Here is a 20749-nt window from a genome sequence, read left to right as displayed (position 1 = left end):
ATGAGTGTGGAAGCCTGACACAGCACACCGAGAGGCCGAACCAGAGGATGATTATAGAAAATCTGTGAGCATGCCTATCTGTGGCACACAGACACTATTGTTGATTGCTGCTCTTCCACAGCAGCAGTCAGTCAGTCAGCAGAGTGTGGAGACAGCAAAAAGATGGAGAGTGGGTGGTGTTTATTCACTACGAAGGAGGCGCAGTCCATCCAAAACCCAGGCAGCAGGGCGGCCTGATTGACGGCCCCCCCGGTACCAATGATCTCTCAGAGAAGGAGCTGAAAAAGCTCGGCACTATCATATGTCACTGGCCTCCGTGTGGAGGAACACACACGTCAGCGCATGACGACAGGCTGTCAGGGCAAATGTAACCGGGCTGGAGGAGATAGCAAAGGATTCCATTTTTCAGTGATGCTACAGGGAGCTGGGTGGAAGCTTTGCAGTTTCATACATCACTGACAGGTCAGACTCAGTTTCAATTCAGTGAACTGCAAATACAGAATTTACGTTCACACAATCAGCCGCTCAGCGTGGAACACAAAGGGAGCAGGGTAAGAGGTCAGATGCTGGTCAGATGCCGTCTGAATATGTCATACCTGATGTATTGTGTAGAGCAATGGGAACAAAATGTGTCTCTCCAGCATGATGTCAACACCAAATGCTGTTGGCTTTCTGTTGATGCAACACTGAATGAGTGATCCCACTTACTGTTTCAATAAGATAAATTAGTGTAAATCAAAACATGGTAATAATAGCAGTAATATTCCACTTGTGAGCATAAGTCAGTTGGACCTTCCCCTTGACCTTTAGACAAGAATCCCAAGCCTTTGAAAGCTCAGCAAACAGAAGTTTATAAAATGTTGTTTTATCTTGATTTTGATCAAATAAAATAAAGAAGTTAGCATTGAGCTGGTGTTCTCTCTCAGTTGGACGGGCCTTGAAAACCTCCAGTGGGAGTTTATCTGGGAATGGCTCTGATGTTCAAACCATCAGCCAGCTCCTCACCCTGTCTCTTAGTGAGACGGTATCATTTCACTCTCAATCCCAATTAGTTGAGTCACCATTTTAGTTTTTACACATTGATGAAACTAAACAGGTTCATTTCACTTAGAACCTCGGTACAATTTAGCAAACACATTTATCTGTCTTTACTAATACTGATTAAATCATATTTCTTCCTGGCAGTAAATAAAAACATTATTTTAGACTAAATTTAATTTTTTTAGTTAGCAAATAACTATTATAGATATTTTTAAATAATAAAAATATTATTGATTTGTAAATAGATTACTATTTTAAAATATCTATAATAGCATTCTCTCAATACATAATTGATTTTATCTTCTAATTGTAACACCAAATTGCCATACCAACATGCTTGTTCAGCTGATGCTAATGCTAATGTGTAGAATTTAACTGTACTGATTCCCACATGACATAACATTTATATGTCTGAGTTGCACTTTTGGAACGGATTCTTTGGAACAAGCTTTCAGTCCTGGTTACAGTTTTCTAGATGTTGAGTATTGTTACCTCTGTTGCTACTTCTACTGGCAGGGCTTCAGTCAGAAAGCATGCAAGAGATCAGCAGATTACAGGCTGTAGCTCCACACCAAGGAATTATAGGTATGGAATAAGTGTCACTTTCTGCATTGCATCATGGGTAGAGAACGTAAGGAGACTCTCAGCAAGTCATACATTTGAATTTTTCCATGTATTTAAATATTCTTCTCATGAAGTTATTGAAGAAAAAAAGTAGAGGTGAACAGAGCTTCAATAGCCTCTTCACTTCAAAAATAGTATATCCTCCATTTTATCGACATAATAATAGAAAAGTACAATCAACTAATTTTATTTAGTAATGAAACAACTTTTTACCAAACATAAGACTGGCTGGACATCAAGGTAGGCTGATCTACATCACATTCACTACAAACGCTATCAATAGCAATGGAAATGTTTTACTGTAGACCAACAGATAGTTGAAGCATTTTTATATTGGATGAAGAAATTCAAGAAATCAAAAAAGGAAAACATCCATTTGTTGAGTTTGTGGAAAAATGTATTAGAATAGAGGATAAAACCTTTTTACAGTGTAAATTTGAACTTTTAAGTTTTCTTTCAGGCAATATGAGAAACTCTTCCATTCTCATTCGCCTGAACTCAATATTGTGTTTCGTCCCATCTTGTGAGTTTTGTATATTCATACACTCCTAGTGCATAGGCAGTAGAGTAAAGAGGAAACCACAGTATCTTTGAATCTGTCCAGTAATCTACAGTCATTGTCAGATCTGCACTGGAAGCACAATAAGAATCAGTAAAACCAGCAACATCTTTTGCAAAACACCAAATCAGAGCAAATCAAATTCTAACTTCAACCTTTGAGTTTTTATAGAGCCTACCTTCTAATTGTCTCTGGTTCTGACTCCTCTACAGCTCTGCTTGTGGTCAGACATCTCCAACATGTAAAGGACTTCATATAAGCAAGTCATGGAGTCTTCTGAGCTGTTCTCTGACAGGACTGGCACCATGACAGGCAGATGAATCTGGACTTTGGATGAAGCCTGCCATTTTTACAGTTGACCTTGACTTGTGGTCCTTCCAGTAATTTATAGCAAATAATGTTCAAAGGTGTCCCATTTCTAAGATTCACTGTCACTTTGTGTTCTACCATCACTCTGCCTCCAAAGCCAATGTGCTCTCCTGACATGAACATCCCATAAAAAATATTATCAGCCGCGTTTGTGTCCTATCCAATTATGTGAAGAGTGAATTAATGCTTCTGAAAGAAATGAGTTTTTAACTGTTGCTGCAACTACAGTTTTTGCAATCTTATTGCTTTCCATGCATTTGTCTAAATGACAGCAAGCTGTTTCAAAAGAGTTTTAATTTGTTCATGGCTGGTACTTTATGGAAACACATAAATCCATATAAATGTTGATGTTCTCTGTTTTTATGCACAAACTCAGGATGACAACAGCCATACAGGCTTCCAATAGGCTTCAGGCATGAGGTACAAAATGTGTTGTTGTTTTGTTAGTAGGCAAACATCTGCTTTCTATGTTACTGATGAAAGTTTTAGCAGCAGAGTGTTGGGTGTAGAGTGCTCCCCCCTAAAGCACTGTTTCATCTTTATACAATAATTGTCATTAAGAAGAAACCCAAAGTGTTTTTCAAAGCCACTGCAGCTGAGCAGAAGGCTTGGTACAGTACTGTTTAAGAAAATGTGACAAAATTGGTCAGTAGTTACAGTAGTTTCACAATTATTCTGCAGCACTTTGTATTTTATGGCTGATAAAGAAGAACATAGTACACTCATTTGGCAGCTGTCCTGAGAAGTAGCCTGATGTAAATTTGTGCGGGGCTAACTGCTGAACGGGACAACATTTTATTTTTTATAAAGGGTAGCTATGTGAATTCTTTTTATTCATTTTTGCATAAGAGTCATATATAAATATATTCCACATTCATGAAGTCTGAATTTTGAGTCTACAAAGTGATTTTAATAGAATTTAGATAATTTATTTGTCCAGAAAATTGTTAATTCCTTCTATACCAAAATTTCAATCTGATTTCAGCAGATGGTATTTTTTAGAGCTCAACACACACAGCTTTGGTCTTTCAGAATGGAAAACAAACACATCTGGCAGTAATTTACACAGATTTGTAAGGATGCAACATTGACATTGACATTGGCCGATGTTAGTTATTGTTCTAGCATATTGGTCAAATAAGTCAATATGAATAAAATGTTTATTTTAATCCTGTTGCTGTTTCTGGTTGGTCTGTGTTCGTTATATAACAGTGATGGTGAAGCGGTGTAGGATTCTGGGTGTGTTTTAACAAAAGCAGAGATGCAATGTCACTAGTGAGGTTTTTATTGTGGTGAAAGAATAAAGAATTACATGCATAATGTTTGTAAATATCAGTTAGTGGATGTGATAGCAACTGGTTGGTTTTACACCTCAGGCTTTGATGAAACCAGTAAGTTCCACCTACTAATAATTGCAGCTGTCACACGAGGACATCTGTTTCCTGAGGCTGCATCAGCTCTTCCTCTGTCACATGCTGCTTACATTGGACTCATGTGGTGACGCTGCAGTTTTGCATTTTTTACATAACAACTTTGTCACTTTCTCTTTCTCTCTGAGCCTGAAGCCAGCTCAAGTTTTGCATATCACATTAGCAGTGCTGGTTAGGCTACTGTGGCCTGATAAAACCAGTTCACTACAACTGAATTAAAATCTCTTCTACAACCTCACAGCTGTAGAAGAGAGATAAAAGGTTGTGAGCTTGTTAGGTTTTTTTACAAATGGGCTTCACTGCCCATTTGTAGGTTTTAGTTCAGTTGAAATGAACTGTGATGGGGTGGATGGATGTGAACGCCAATAAGAACAGAATCTCAACAGATTACATGTGGTCACATGTAATCAAGTTGCCAATTCTGAATAGTGAGATCTTTTTTTGTCATAATCCAAGATGCCAACCACACAATAAACCAAGTTGAACTACTCCTTTTAATAAAGTGCTATTGTGCCACAGGGGAGCTAATTTCAGTAATGCTCCTCATAGCAACAGCAGGCCTGTTATTTCTTTTGTTTGGTTTTTTCCACTCTAACTGTGACTGTGTGTTCGTCACATTTTTTTGGGCATCACTTTGTCCTCCCACTGACTGCTCAGACTTGGTGGCAAACCTCTCTTCTTTGTCTCTCGTTTCCTGCGCTTCTCCAATCATGTTTTGTTAGCTGTGGTTATGAAACACATGACTTTGAGTGAAAGTAAATGGTTTTATTCCAATAGTTTTTTACACAACAAAATGTAACTCACTTTCTTATAACAATAAAGGAAGAAGTCTCATAACCCACATGCAGAACCAGTGCATGTGGTTCTGCACCGCAGTATCAGTCAGTGAATGAGAACGTAGACATGACAACGATGGTTTATTCATTATACTTACCAGGTGACTGAACAACAATATAGGAAGGAATGCCTGGAAGAGAGACTGGATCAGTTTGATCACAATTTGAATAATAGATTCTCTACATTCTGTTGAAATAAATAATATGTTGGAGAAGAAGTTGGAACCTGCTGTGTTTGGTTTGAACCTCAGTTACTGTGTGAGTCAAAGTGACAGTCACCAAAGAGAGATTCAGATCAGGTCACACATGACCATAAACACACATGCAATGGGAAGGCAACATCTTGTTTTGTCTAACCTAGTACATTTGTTTGACCAATCCAATTAGACAGAATGGTTACTTATCCAGTTGAACGATCAGTCAAGTTTATTTGTACACATGTGAAAGTTGCAGGTCTCTGGCCATTGAGGACTCTGCATTAGAGACTTTACATCCAAACTGACTGAGCCTGAGTTGTTTTGCAGTGAAGTATCCGTAGAAACCATTCAGCCTGTTTAAGTTCCAGGCCAGAAGGTCTGGAACTTAAATGAAACCTCACAAACTTGGCAGCTGTGACTGCAGTAAAAGCTCTTTTTACAAACAATCAGCTGAGAGGCGCTGAATACAAATCCACGTCAATCCTTTGTGTGTTTTTCTCACTTGAAAACTGGATATTATGGAACATTGCAATCAAAGACATTTCCCCTAACTGATGATAGAAGTCAGATATTAAGTTTTCCGATTTAATTTAAGCATAGAAAATTCAAATCTGCTCCAGCTGGAAGCTGCCCTAAAACTTCTGCTCATCTGGGGACAAGCCTAGCATCAAAATGCAAGAAAACATTAATCTGGATGCTGGTCATTGTTTTATTTTTGCTGGACGTTTATTTGATTTTCACTTTTGCATTTCCGAAAGCCATTGTTCTATTTGGAGATTTCACTTAACAATTACCAAGATCACCACAAGTGATCAGGATGAGTGAGTCCTTTGATGACTCACTCATCAAAGGACAGAGTCATTGATGAGTGAGTGAAGCTGTGCATCATACTGATTGGGATGATCTGTTTGCTGTGCTGGTTGCTCTGTTACTTCAGTGGAACAATATAAAGATCGACTGACCTCAGCACAGCTCCCAGTATCCAGACCTCTAAGAAACTTCATAAACCTGTTACTGTGGTGGATCTGGGATTTTAAATTGCAGAATAATTTAGATTTAGGTTCAATAAATGAAAAATATAGTTTTGTTTCTATCTAAATGTAGGAAAGGGGATTAGGGTCACTGAAAATAAGGATTCTGATTTTAATCTCATAATTCTGCTTATGTCAAAATCCAAATAAATAACCAAACCCTGTCTGGTGTCTTTGTTCTGTGATAAATACAGCAGCTATTAAAAGAAGGAAAATTATCTATAATTTGACTGATTTATTATTGTAATCTTTATTCCATCAATAAAGACAGGCATATTCAAAATTTGGCCAAATTTGGTCATATATCAGAATTATCTATTGATTTTCTCAAATAGGCTTTAAATGAAATCAGTCATTCCCATTCACACACACACACTCACACCCCCACACACACGCATTCACGCGCTCTGCTTGGTTTGTGAAATACTCAGTCCTTGGTATAAGTTAGTGTGTATTATTCTTTTTTAATCTCTGTGATAAAAATATGTATTAATGCAGCTTCTTGCAGCTGTCCCTGCAGTCCACTCTGGTGTGGTAAACCCTTTAACAGTATGAATTAATTCTCCACTTTGATTAGTGGGGGTCAGAGGCTCAGGGGGATAACGGGAGGAAACATCCAGGAGGAAAGGAGTGAGAGAGAGGAAACGGACCTGGACATCAGCTCAGCATCAGAGAACATCATTTCTCTGTTGGCTCCATCTTCCTGATCCAAACAACTGGAGATAATGACAGAGGAGTGAGACTATCTGCACCAACAGAGAAATCTGCTGCACCCTGAGCTTCTTCATTTAAATAATGAAAAAGAATCACCTGTAGTGTATTTTTGCATGAATCATGTGAACATGTATTCTTTGAGCTTTGTTAAACATGTTGACATGTTCCTGGTGTTTTGAGGCAGCAACTACATTTGACTGGCTGAATTTCTGTGAGTTACCCTTCTTCTGTCCTCTCATAAGTCTCTACCTGAGCATCTGAACTCCTGGGCAGCCCATCATGACCGTTTCACATTTACCTGCTATGATGCTCTGAGGAGGGAGGAAATTAATTTGCAATAAAATGTGAATCTCGCTGGATCTTTGACTTTTACATCCATTTCCAGGGTACTGATAAAATGTCTGTTTTTTCCTAATGGGATTAATTCTGGTTCATTTTAAAACAAAGTTCCTGAAAGAAGTGGACAGTTTCTGTCAAATATATTGCAATGGTAAAACACAGTTGTCTCATAAGGACGTCCACACAGCCTTTTAAACAGTAAACAAAAAACCTTGACTTTCATCACAAAGGCTGCTAACATATCAATATGAACAAAACTCACTGCAAACAATGACATCAGTTTCCTATTAGACCTGTTTGCATGTCAATAGATTTTTGTAGTTTTGAGTATTTATTATTTTTTGTAAATTATCTTTGGAATAAATGAATTTAGTTTAGTGTGTTCCTTGTTTATGCCTTCTTCAAACTTTCTTTACTGGTATTTAGGTTGAAAAGTTGTGTCTTCTTTCTATGGTAGAATTGTGTGTGTGTGTGTGTGTGTGTGTGCGTGTGTGCATGTGTGTGTTTGTGCTGTAGCTTGTAGTCTGGATGGTTAATTAAATGAGAACATTATCTCCTGAACTTTATGATTTACTATAGAAACATTTTAAATGCCATTGGCAAGTGGAAAAGGCCTGATCCATCCTAATTAAGGAAAGGGTAAATACTTAGTCATGAAACATAAGCCAAGATAAAACTTTACTTTAAGTTTAAAGAACTTTGTTACATCTTATCTGCTTCACTGAACCTGAACCAATTCCTAGTTTCAGCATTATCATATGACCAGAACAAAATGATGATTCATCACTGGATTACACTTTGACTGCTTTCATTCTTTTGCATACATTTTATGGAATCTTAAGGAATCTGTATTATTAGAAAGAATCTTAACCCCCTATTCAGCTCCTCCAAACTAGCAGCAGCAATTAGCAAACACCTGGTGGAGCTGAGAGCCTGCTGAGCTCAGCTTCAGAGAATAAAACAGTAGCATTGTTCTGATGATGTGATCAAAAGCAGAGTGTAAGAGCTTCTTAAGGAGACACAGGCCAATTTTAAGTTGTCAGATAATACAAAGTCTAATTTATGTTATGGTAGTTTTGATCTATACAATATAACAATTGATGGTAACATATTTGTTGTGGCATAAAATGGCATTATGTGCCAGGAAAAAACAAAACACCGACAATTAAAATGATTAAGCGCTAATGCCTGGTTGAACCAGCTTCTTTACTGTGAATAAGAGCTTACAGTCCTGAAATATTGTCTTTTTATAAATATATACTACGGGGATATTTGATCTACACTTCTAGAACCCTACTAGAGTGGATTACATGTGGAGCATTAAATTCTACAAGCCTATTTGGCCATGTGTACAGCAATAAAACATTAAACACACCAGAACTGTTTCCAGTGTTTGTAGCTCCCCTCTACACACTGATAGAGTTTTTGAGACAAGAGCTGAGACTTTAATACCCATATTCCAGTTTTTGATGTATCCTTCAAAAACTATACACCTGGAATCTTTTAGCATCTAATCACATAGAAAGCTGCTTTTATGTTTTTTTTAATTTTCCTTTCTTTATTTCACATTGTCCAGACTGTGTTAAATTTGAACTGTAAGGAAGATATATGACAGAAAACTGGAGCTGTAACTATTTTGGAAGAATTCTTTGACCCATAGCTTGAAGTCACTAATTTTGAGGTTTTCAACTCCTGCAGTTAGATATTACAGCCCTTCTGAGAATGTGTAGACATCTGTAGTTTTTTCTAACATGTAGCTGGGGCCTTGGAGACCAATTCTACACCTTGAATTCACACTCTACCTACAGTGTGTGACATTTGTAACCGCAGCCAATGACTATTGGGTGTAGCATTTCTAAATGTGGCACTAGAGACTTGTCCCAACCTTGATAGCTTGATCCATGGGACTTGCTGTGTTTCATATATTCCTGCTGAGAGATTTTAACTTTAGAACATGAAAGTCTCACTCAGATGATGGGAAGTTACTGATGAACTGAGATGTGGGACAATTCCATCCAGATGAGATGGGTTTCATTTTCATCAGTGTCTGCGGTTGTCTTCTGGTTTTTATGTAAAATTCATTTTGCATATTGGAACACAAATGAACCACAACTCATTCAGGGAGAGTCTACACCGTCCTCTCTGCTGTTACTAAAACACTGTTGCTGTTAGCGATTGCCTTTGACTGCTTTTTTCTTTATCACACAGATACTGGATCCACAGGTGTGCTTAAACAAGCATCCAGGTTCAAACCACCCCTCTGGCAGACATGAGGAACAAAGGGTATGTACTAACCTCTCCCATCACTATGTCCATCTATGACTGAGAAACTTGGCAAAAACAGTGGCAAAACAACTTTTGGCCACATGTAACAGGTCAAAGCAAGTCAATTGTTACTATCTGATATTTGTTTTTTGTTCACATATTGGTATTGAGCTAATAAATTAAACTGGGTAGATAATAAACGATATTTATGTCCATCCTGTTGCCATTTGTTTCTGGAGGCTGGTCATGTGGTGTTTGCTTGGTCATGTGACAATGATGATGATGCAATGCGGAATTGTGGAAAATTTAGCTGAAGCAGAAAAGCCTGGAGGGCCACCAGACTTTACTTGCCCCGCCGCCACTTGCCCCGCCGCCACACCAGGCTAAGCATTGTTTGCTTATTTGAAATAGAGCTGGCAAACTGTCTAAGCGCCTACTACCAGTAGCAGGTTTTCTGGGGGAAATGCTGCCTGTAGATCATTAGAAACTTTCCATCGAAGCCTGCCTCATCTACAGCAGTTCACAGGAAACCTGAACTCTGGTCAAGTCCTTTAGATACTGGTCCTGGTTGCTCCTTCAGTCTTTAACAAGAAAGACGTCCATCCTAGTTCCCTCCACATGTCTCCATAGCGCATCAGCAGAGAAATGGAAGCACAAAGAACCAAATAGTAACAGTTTTCAGTCGTTGAGTTTTGGCCGTATCTTAAAGCTGACTGAAGACATAAGATCTTTCTCTCCAGTTTGACCTTAGCTGTCCCCAAGTCTTGCCAAGATGGGAGATCAACTGCTGCTTCTCATGGCTCATGTTGTTAGCCAGGCGCAGACCTCAGTAGGATGGAGGTGATGTTGAATGTCGGTATGTCCAGTAGTAAATTTGCACCACGCGCATCCATCACTGCGTCCATGGCTCTGCCTCCGCCTTTTCCTTCAGCTGAGCTGAGCTACGTCCCTGCTTACACACGTTCTCTGGCACATAATTAATTCTCCCTCTCATATCTCTTCCTGTGTGTCAGCATCTCTGCTGCTTTATAGGCTCATTCTGGAATGAACTGACAGGTCTGCTTTGAAATATCACCAAATTAAGACTGCTGGCATGTGTAAGCAACACAAATAAACACAAAAATCCACAAATCAAACGGAGGGCGCCGTCGATGACTCCTATTAAAACTTTGTCCACCCTGTGATCTGCAGAGATTTGTTTTGTGGGTTGGAACATTTGAACTGATTCCACATTCATCATGTATGTTTCATTCACCTTAAGCTTGCTGCTCATCACTGATGTGTTGGATGCTAAAACCGTCTGTCATTAATCCAGGTTAAAGTGGGTGTGTTCTGTCAGTTATGAATGTTTTCAGTGTGTTTACCAGCTTCCTGCTCATTCATTCCAGTTGTTTTTATTCTAACAAAATTCAATCATTTTTACTCCTCAAGTAGCTGGGAGGTTTGCGCAAGAACTTGGTGTAATCCTGGACAGACAGCAAAATTGTCTGCTAATTTTCCATAGTAACAAACGTTTGTACATGCTGATGTATGAACCGTATGGTTCACACCGTATGGTTCACACCGTATGGTTCACACCGTATGGTTCACACAGTATGGTTCACACAGTATGGTTCACACAGTATGGTTCAGTAGACTTGGCTTGGTCGAGGACCAAAACTACAGCATTTTTTACATTTCACCTGAAGCGATTTGCTTTCATGCTGCACTGCATCAAATAAACCAAACCTGTTCCCCCCGTAGACTGTGGAGGCCCTGCACCAAGAACCACTGAAGGAAACGACATGGAAACCTCTGAAGAAGACTCTGAGCACAACTTTGTTTCTCACAGTAAAAGAGTGGAGGTTAGCAGTGGTTGGATTTCGCTTTGTCTTGGACTAAAGACAATAAGCCATTTCTCCCCTTGTGTTAGATGTGTTTGTTTGTTTTGATTATGTTTACCCAGGATGCCATATATTGTAGTCTACTTCCTGCTTTTGTCTCTGGTCTGCTTGTCATTCACATACACATTCAAACTGCACTGTTTCCAGAGACTTTTTTTAATCAATCAATTTTACTTAATAAAGCTGAAGGTTGAAAAACTTTCCATCTGAATGTGGATGGAACATATGCATGTGCCATGTGAAGGTGGCCATGTGCAGCTCTAGTTTCATCCTGTCATGTTTCCCTCACTTACATCTGGGTGAAGCTTAACACCATGAACTGATGGAAATCACTGCAAGGACATATGACAAGCTTTATCATACGAGGTTGGACTTACAGATGGAAAATATCCATTTACACACACAGTCCATTCAAGTCTGAGGCACAGCTTTGCAAACAGCTGTTCCTCTGTATTTAAATTGTCACCTGTCAACCTAAATTTAGCTTTCAAGAGCTAGAATGTAAATTTTCTGTTCAGCCATTGTGAAGAAATCACCTACCACACCTCCTTCTGCTGTCATCCATCATAAAGTAGAGCCTGTCTGGTCCAGCGATTAATTTTTCTCATTTTCAAAGCTCCTCTCAGGAAGCTCTGAAAATAGCTCCAGTTTTATACCGTTATGGATTTGGAGGGGAAAAGTTCAGTTATCTACTAGAAGTCATGACAAATTTGATTTGTGAGAATGCATTTTATCTTTATGTCTTGGATTACCAATGACAGTATCCACTTGTTTTCTGCACAAAATATTGTATGGTACTTCAGTCTCAGAAGACGCAGGCGTCACTAAAAGCCTGTAAGCTCCTGAAAACCTGTATTTAGATGAAGAAAACTCCAGAATGTGCCTTTGTAATGAATTACTGTGATGCTGTACCAAGCTCTGTACCAATCGGAATTCCAGTTGACTCGGACAATACAGGAGTGATGAATGTTGACGCTACTTGTCTGTTGCTGTGTTGCCATTGACCACATAATTGCTCTAATGAGAATTCTAGAAATATGTTTGTTTAATTAAAGTAAACTGAAGCTTAAAAAAAAACATCCGTTTTTTGTTCTTTTTTGTTCTACGAGAAGCTGGTTTTTCAGCTGCATCAGAAATTGTGTATTTCACAAAACTGCAATGGATAAAAAAAAACTTTTGCACTTGAACTCTTTGATGCTTTTCTTTTGCAATCTGTTCTGCTAACCTGTTTATTTCCATCTGTTCCTGCATAGATGATGTTTGCAGCAAACCTGCCCATTCCATCCATTTCCTGCTTCCAATAAGTGGCCACATATTCATTCAACATGTTCCAATTTAAAGGGCAAGAAAATAATTTGTTCTTTAATTAGTATGCAAGACTTTCGGATGGAGCACTACATCATAGTGCAATAGAAAAGGATTTATCCACTTAATTGATTTCAAGGGTTTCCAGCTCCTTCATCTATTTTTAAAAATGAAACTCAAGAGATGATTTTCATTCCATAAAGTGATTAAATAAACTAGAAAAAAGAAAAATACTGCAGCTAAACCCTGTGAAGCCATATTCAGACTCCATGATATTTTATAGTTTCATAATGCCGCCCTGACATGCTGCTGATGCCCAGCCATAAAGGAGAATAATAAAAGACAGTCGCCATGTTTATGTCAAAAGGCAGACGTGGTGAGGTCGTCCCAGGCAATCACGTCGCCATGTAACTTCTCCTCATCCAGATACTTGACAGAGACTCCAGAGCACATCCAGCATCAAACAGGCATATAAACCTTCGTCCTTCACGCTGGGCCTTTCTTCATTGCTTTCTCATCATGGCCACTTAAGATGTGATCAGATGAGAGTGCGCAGAATGTCACAGGAAATGCAGATTGGCATCAGCCTGGTTTGGAGCAAACAGCTGCATTACAGAAACACCTGTCAGGCATTAAAGCCTCCACCCATTATTTTTCTGCAACATTAGCTTCTGATGGCTTTGTCTGCAGCATCAGGACAATACAGAGTGTCTTTAATTTTATTATGTTTTAGTCTATATTTAGTCTCTTTAGTTACACAGCTGCAGGGGGGAGAAAGACGGAAAAAAACAATCTCTTAATTTTATGAGTTGCTCTGCTGCGTTCTGCACCCTGACTTGATCTATTTGTGGGTTTACGGAGTGTGAGAGGTGGAGTGTGAGAGGTGGAGTGTGAGTGTGGAGCTCAACATTTCAACACTATGCAGATGTTTTATTTCACAAATACATTAAACTAAGCAAACTCTTATTGGAGTTTTTTTTTTTTTTTTGTCTAAAAAAAAATAATAGATTTGAGTTTTGTTCATAATTAAAGTTGGGGATTGAAAATCAAATGGAAGTCCTTGATTTCATAAGTGGTTTGAAAATGTGATTCAAGTAAATTTTGGTAGGATTCTGCATTCCAAATGGCAAACCTAATCAGATTTTAAACTGCTTTATTTCAGCTGGAAGCACTTAATGCATCGAGCCGGTTTTATGCAAATTATTAGTTTTACTTTGCTACATAAAATGCATTTAAAACCTATTTATTACCTGAATATACTGTATGCTTAACACACAGCCTGGAAAGACATTTAAAAGTTTTTCACATTAAGCTCTTCCTTTTTCAGTGCAGTCGGGATGACCAGAATGATCTCTATTTGCTCAATGTTGAGATAATAGGCTACGTTTTATATAAGTGCATTTTTCAAATGTAAAAGTTTTAACTCACTAAAAGTTTGTGGCTATAGATCTATAACAATTTGGGAAAACTCAGATGTTTTTCAGTTGCTACCAGTTTTGAGCCATTAGCCTTCTGATCTTCTGCGCCGCTTGGATTATTGTGTTTCTTCTTCTTTAAATTCATCATTTATCAGTCTACAACCTGGGTTCATCTCATTTTCCTCACCACCTCTAACCACAAACCATGACTGAAAGAACCCTCAGTCCATGAAGTAAGCATAAACATTGAAGGAAACAGGTTTGTGGTGAGATGAAACTTTTGTGGTTCCAGAGTTCTGCCAAATCCCCTGAACTAAATCAGGCTGAAAACTAGACAGAGTTAATAGGCACTGTGAAAGTAGTTTAGTTTTGATGTGGGCTTAAAAGACACTCATAAAAGAAGAAGTACATAAAAAAAAACAGACTTACAGCTTGCAAATGCAGAAATAAACTACCATCTGAGGCCCTCTGATGGAACTAAAATTAATGTTTGCTCATTGCATATTGTCACATTTGGAGAAACTCAGGATTTGATGGAACATTGATGGTTTACGGCTAATTTGAAAAAACCTAATTTCCTCATCTGATGTGTGTTCACAGATGGTTGTCATGTTGCAGTTATTCTTGTGTTATGCCACAATTTTGTAAAAATTTGAGATCACTAAGATTTGAAACCCTGGTGTTCAGACAGAAGATGAAGAATTATGCTAATTATCGATAGTAGATTTTATAAAATCAAACTGCATAGCCATATTTTTTTCACACTGGTCATCACCCTTTTATGAGCCTTCATCCATTGGGCAGTGACTTCATTTTGCAGCAGCAGGTTCTGTGGTTCCAAACCCTCATCCACACTTCGTGCCTGCCATGTAGGACCAGGGTTTCCGCCTGGTTAATGCACTGGTATGAATTATTAATTGTAATAAGTGAAGCTTCCAGGCTCTGTTCTTTATTGCGTCTTCCTTCACTGCTCGGTGGCATTAAAGAAATGGCAAAAGTGTCCCAGACAGATTGAGCCCATTAATAACAAAGCTCTGCTTTGGCTCTTGCAGGACTTCCGACCTCTCAGCTCAAATGGCCTTTTCAGTGTCTGGCTGTCTAGAATGTAAAGCAGTTAAACGTCTTGTGAGGGCATCATCACTGCTTTAATGCAAATATTTGCACCTAATCGAAACTAAGCATTGTGTTTACCGTATTTAAATGTATAGATCAATTTTTTGATTTTTGTTTCTGTTGCTTTTTTTTTTTTTTTTTTTTTTTAAAGAGGAAATTAGACTGTCTTAAGCTGTATTTATGGCCATTTGTCCTTTTAATTGAGCCACTGTCACATATTCTATAGTCTCTAATGTTAAATGGAAAGTGGGTGATAAGGCAGGTAGAGCTCTTATAACTGTTTATGTACCAAACTTGTTTACAGAACCTACTACAAAAGTATTTCTGGAAGGAAAATTGTAAGCCAGTAGTAAATTATGAAAGAATTTCAGCATACATTCTTCTAAATCTGACTTATCTATTCCACGCTTTCCCACTTGTGGAAAATACTGTGAAAAATCTACTTATAAACTTACGTATTTTATTAAACGTATTATTTAAATATTTACTTCGGTATGTAGAATGAAAATTTCTGTACATCTCACAACTGCCCTCTGACATATAGTTGCAAAATGAGGAATCCTTCAGTATCATTCAGAAGAGTGTATAGACAGTTCTAGACTAGAGCATATCATCAGGGTGTCGTGCATTCAGATCTGTGCACCACAGAAGTTCCACACAACTCACAGAATGAGGATAATCAAGCACATCAGTTTGAAGATTTGCACTGTTTTTGACACAGCTCCTTTGTTTAGCTGAACAAGAGAACAACACCTAATCGAACGCCACTTGGACTTGCAGAAGCAAGTCCAAGTGGAGAATTTCTGATCTACAGTGGATCCCCACACAAACCTCCATTTGCGTTTCAGTATTCAGAAATATTTTTTGCCTAACGTAACTAAATTATTCAGCAAATCTTGCCTCTTCATGCATGTTTTTTTGCAGAGCTGATCTTAAATATTCAAAAGAAACTGCAGCTTGGGAAGCTGAACTACTTGCCGCGTTGCTGGGGTTGGCAAAGCAGCCAATCCAAGAGCACCATCTGTTTTCCTTAGCATTAATTGGCTGTACTTGTACCTTGTGTTCAAACCGATCTCGTTTCATGCGTCAAAAATGTGCCCAACACTTCAAGTTCAACACGTGAGACATTGAAAAGTTCAAAACTTACAAGACTTAGCTGACTTAGTTTACAATACAGATAATTACATTAGTGCTTTAGAATTTACCTGGAAACATTGATGTAGGGGAAGTTAATTGTTTCAATGTTAGCACTAAACTGTCGCTCATGCAGATTAGTGGAAGTGTCCCACTGCATATCAGCTATTGAACTATTGGTGATTTGATTCTACTGGAATAAGAACTGTCTAAGAGGAGACACAAAAAGACTAAACAAATTCTCGCTGGAATGGGACTTTAAATCTTCAGCCCTGGAAATAGACATCTTCTCCTTCAGGGTTAAAGATCACATTGTGACCTTAATAACAGTTAATGATTAAGGGCTGTAAGCCAATTACAAGCCTAAGTGGTTACAAATGTAATCCTAAAGCACAGATGACCACAATTTAAAACTCTATTGGTCTGTTTGTGCTCTCGGCAGTTGCAAATACCTCAGAAAATCTCCTGAGGTCTGATTTTTGTATCCAATCCACTTGAAAAATTTTCTAGGACCAATTGAAAAAATATACAAAAGCTAGAAACTAAACTGTGATACCTACTGCAGTTTGGATCAGAGCAGTCAAACATCCACAGCCACTGTGTGCTGTTGTCCAAATCACATTTGGTCAGCAGAACTTGTGCCATTCTGAGACACAGTGTCTTCGATTACAAGTGTTTGTTCCACAGGTAGTATGACTACTCGATGCATGTTAGCCATGCTGGCTATCAAGTACAAGCTGGTGATCTAATATTAATGCAGTCAGGGGCTCATAACAGGAAGGTCAGAGATTTGATTGCCGTCGCAGACGTCCCATCTATCAGCAGCTGTGTGTGCTGTCAGGATGTCCTTGAGTGAGACGCTGCTCTGCTCCTGTTCTCTTTACCGCCTGTCCCTTTGGATCAGTGTCAGTGGAATATCAGCTCTACAGATGGACGGTTAGACATAGCAAACTGTGACTGACGTCAGTCTGTGTCGTTACAAGACACAACATGAAAAGGATGAAATGTGTCAGAACTGGAAAAAAGCTCTCAATTTGTGAAAAAACAAGTTTGCCCTCTGTCAGCATTTGTAATGCTGGGTTCCCAATATGATCCATATTTCTGGGAAAATTTTCTGTAATCACCATGAAGGTGTGCTTGTGTGTATACAGACACAGCGTTGGGGGTTTGGAGTTTTGTACCTGACTCTTCGGCTATGCAATGCTGTCTTCTGCCACACGGCATTTTATGTCATTTCAGACCTGCCAGTGGGACATTTTGTACTTTAAGAAGTCTGTTCAGTTCTCGTCTCCCTTCAGGATTTCTCTTTCTTAGCCGGATTCTTCTGGTTGAGTTTCAGCCAACCAGTGAGCAAATAGAAGGAGGAGTTGTGAATGAATTTTTTTTTGTGGAATTGTAGTTTGTCTATCGTTGTAGTTTGGTAGTAGGATTGGAGGAAGTGAATGAAGCCTTTCAGTCCATGTTGGCCACACTTTCAAATATTGAAAAACTAAATGCAGAGCAAAAGGAATGTTTATGATCTGCCATTGTGGACCTTCTCCACACAGAGTTGTTTACTGTGCATGTCATTTCCTGTTAGCTTCATGCGTTCCAGAAAGCAGTCCTTTCTGAATATCCAGATCCAGACCGTCTGCGTGACCGTCTGGATCTACAGACTGATAGAACAAAGGCCTGGTTTTACCAGGAGAGTCTAAACTCAGTCCCTAATGACAATTTTTTTCTTCACTCTACAACGATTCATTCCTTTGTGTTGGTTGATTATATACAAAAAACCCAAGGAAACTTGCAGTGTGTAAAATGTGCAAGTTGAAGGGACATGCATGACACCAACACACAACACTGCCTTATAGCTGTCAGTCTGAATCCTGTCTGATGGGCAGGGTTAGGTGACGACTGCAAAAGTGTATGATTTGTGATTCTGAAGAAAAAGGTTTTTACTATCTATTATAAAGTATTATAACAATGAGTTAATGCAGCACATGCTAGAGGCTGTTTTATTGTGTGCTACTGGCAACTGTGACATTATCCAACCAGCCATGACAGCAATGATGATCATCAAGAAAAAGTCTCCATTTTTCAACATGCACACTGGTTTCCTTACTCAAAGTAGATCAATCAGTGGGAATCAGAGGTTATCTGATGACTAGAAAAACTTTGAAAGTTTACTTAAAAGCTGCATGACTTATCCCCCGCATTGGCTCCCCTGTACATGCTGCCTCCTGCTGCAGGCTTACCTCCTTACCTGTAATGCCCCCCTGGTCTCCTTCACAGCTCCATAATCTTAAGAAATCTCCAGGACGTTCACACAGGCTGTCAGACCCCTGTGAACATCCTATCTGTATCAACGGAAGCTGAGTGGGTAGGGAAAGAAGCATCTCATCCTTTGATGTAGTTTCTGAAGGCTGCATTTATATTGCACTGCAACTGATTAGAACTGGAAGGATGTCCCAAGGTTGCTGCATTACCAGACAGTGAAGACAAACTGATAACAGCCTAATCTGACTGTCAGGGAGGTGAATCATATAGCAGATATAACAGCCAACCCTGCAGTGTTTGTCATGAATTAGATGCTCATCATCTCCAGTACACATTACTCAGCTTTAACCTCTACTGGCCTGTTTAATATCTCCATGCATCTCCCAGAGTCTCTTGAACAGCCCAGATGTAAAATGACATAACAAGGTTTTTCCTCTGTGTACGGACATGTCCTTGGATGTCTGCTGTTCAAATCGGTTGCATCTTCCTGTCAGGTGGCAATCATGCAATGCTGTTAAAACTCTGATCCTTGCATCACTCTGGAGTGTTACCAAAAGCAAATGTTATGCTTCTTTAATCCAAGGCATTGGTGCATTGCTCTTTGACCAAATCATCTGCAAAAGTTAGCTGCCTGAAGCAGGTTAACAGCCAGAAATGTTCAAATGATAGACGCTGCTGCAAGGCCTGATTCACCACTACACATACTAGCCACATTAACTGTGTTGTTTAAAGGAGCAGTTTGATGTGTTTTTCAGGCATAGTGTCATTTAATAGCACAATGAAGTAACTATGTTACATTAGATTGTTTTAAAAATGCTGTATATATCAAATGTGACTTCAAATTGAACCTCTGTCTCCTTGAGAAACTCGTGCTCTTTCTGAAACTCCGTCTTCAGGAAGTCATCACAACATGGCTCCTTTGTTAACCCTTTAACAACATTTCTACTGGTGTTGCTCTGAGAGGTAGCTCCTATAATGAGCTCAGTAGATGCACAATTGCACCAAGTGTTTGCTAATTGCTGCTACTTAGTTTGAAGGAGATGAAAATGAGGATGTGGGGGAAAAAGAAGGTAGAAGGTAAGAAGTTTGGAAACTGCAAATTCAGCCCGGCGTGGAAGGCAGGCCTAGGTCTACCCAGTCGCAAATGTTTCAGCTTTTGTGAATGCCCAACAAGAGTCGGGCTTCAACATAAAGGGCAGGGCTTCTAGCAGGACACCATATGAGAGGTTGACAGAGAGAGAGAAACAAAAAGAGAGGGAGGAAGCCGCCCCACAGTATTTTTTACCTTTTGCTGCTCAGGTCTCACTCAGTACAAGCTCTCCACTCACAGCAGAACTTTGCTGTGATTAGTATGGCGACTCTGTGACCAATCACGTATGAGCTTGTGGATCGAGTCATTGTGTGAAATCAGAGAGGGGGACAGTCAGGTGGGTCCATCCTAATGGGGTGTGGTGTGGAGGAGAGTTTGATGGAAAAACCCCTAAGAGAAGCAGCATTTGGCTGGAGATTAAGGATATTATGTAATAAAAAATTATAATTGTAGGTCTGATGGGTGGATTTGTTTGCAGTGATTTCTTCATTTGCTTTTGTTAATTAAAATTCTGATTAAAATATTGTACAAAAGTAAGAATGTATGCTTTCATAACAGACTGCATACAATTAAGGAAATAAAGGGCTTCTCGTGGGGAACAGTGACATCAAAATGATTCTATGAGGCTGCAGTTGACAATAAATAAAGATCCATTTGGGAGATGAAAGAATCGAATCTGTGAACAGAAAACTCCCAGCATTCCTATCCTGGTGTTTTACGTGTGGAATGGTTGATATGGGAAACTCAGGGATTTTTCAGTCATGCATGAAAAGATCAAAGCAACATTTAAATTTAAAGTTGACTTTAAATTTATCACAGTGTTAATGGAAAAGATTTTCTGGATTATACTCCAAGTTCATTCATTTCCAATATAAGACCTGAAATATTTTCTAACAATCCATATTTTCTTCTGAAGTTTGATTGATGCGACACTAACATAGCTAGCTTCACTAGATATGTTTGAAGCAGCTTTAGGAGCTGGTTGTTTCAAGCATCTTGTGGCAGTTTTTGTTCAGTGGATTTGTCCTGTTATGTGTCTGCACTTTTGTCATCCTGTCACTTGATTCCAGACAACAGAGAGCTCAGCAGGGGGCACGCCATCTGTTGCACAACAATTTTCTGTTCTTTCTGAGAGCAGCGTTGTA

General features: G+C 39.0%; 1 protein-coding gene across 1 annotated transcript in view; it reads left to right on the top strand.

Moving 5' to 3' along the window:
• LOC129369250 (heparan sulfate glucosamine 3-O-sulfotransferase 5) overlaps positions 1–20749 on the top strand; it is a 62990-nt gene that overhangs the window by 25858 nt on the left and 16383 nt on the right. The window contains exon 2 of the mRNA XM_055044665.1: positions 9349–9423. The gene's annotated coding sequence lies outside the window, so the exon portion shown is untranslated. The remainder of the gene's footprint in view (positions 1–9348; positions 9424–20749) is intronic.

This window comes from Poeciliopsis prolifica, unplaced genomic scaffold (genome assembly GCF_027474105.1).
Source record: "Poeciliopsis prolifica strain line A6 unplaced genomic scaffold, Auburn_PproV2 SCAFFOLD020, whole genome shotgun sequence".
Lineage (NCBI taxonomy): Eukaryota > Metazoa > Chordata > Actinopteri > Cyprinodontiformes > Poeciliidae > Poeciliopsis > Poeciliopsis prolifica.
This window is presented reverse-complemented; position numbering and strand designations above follow the sequence as displayed.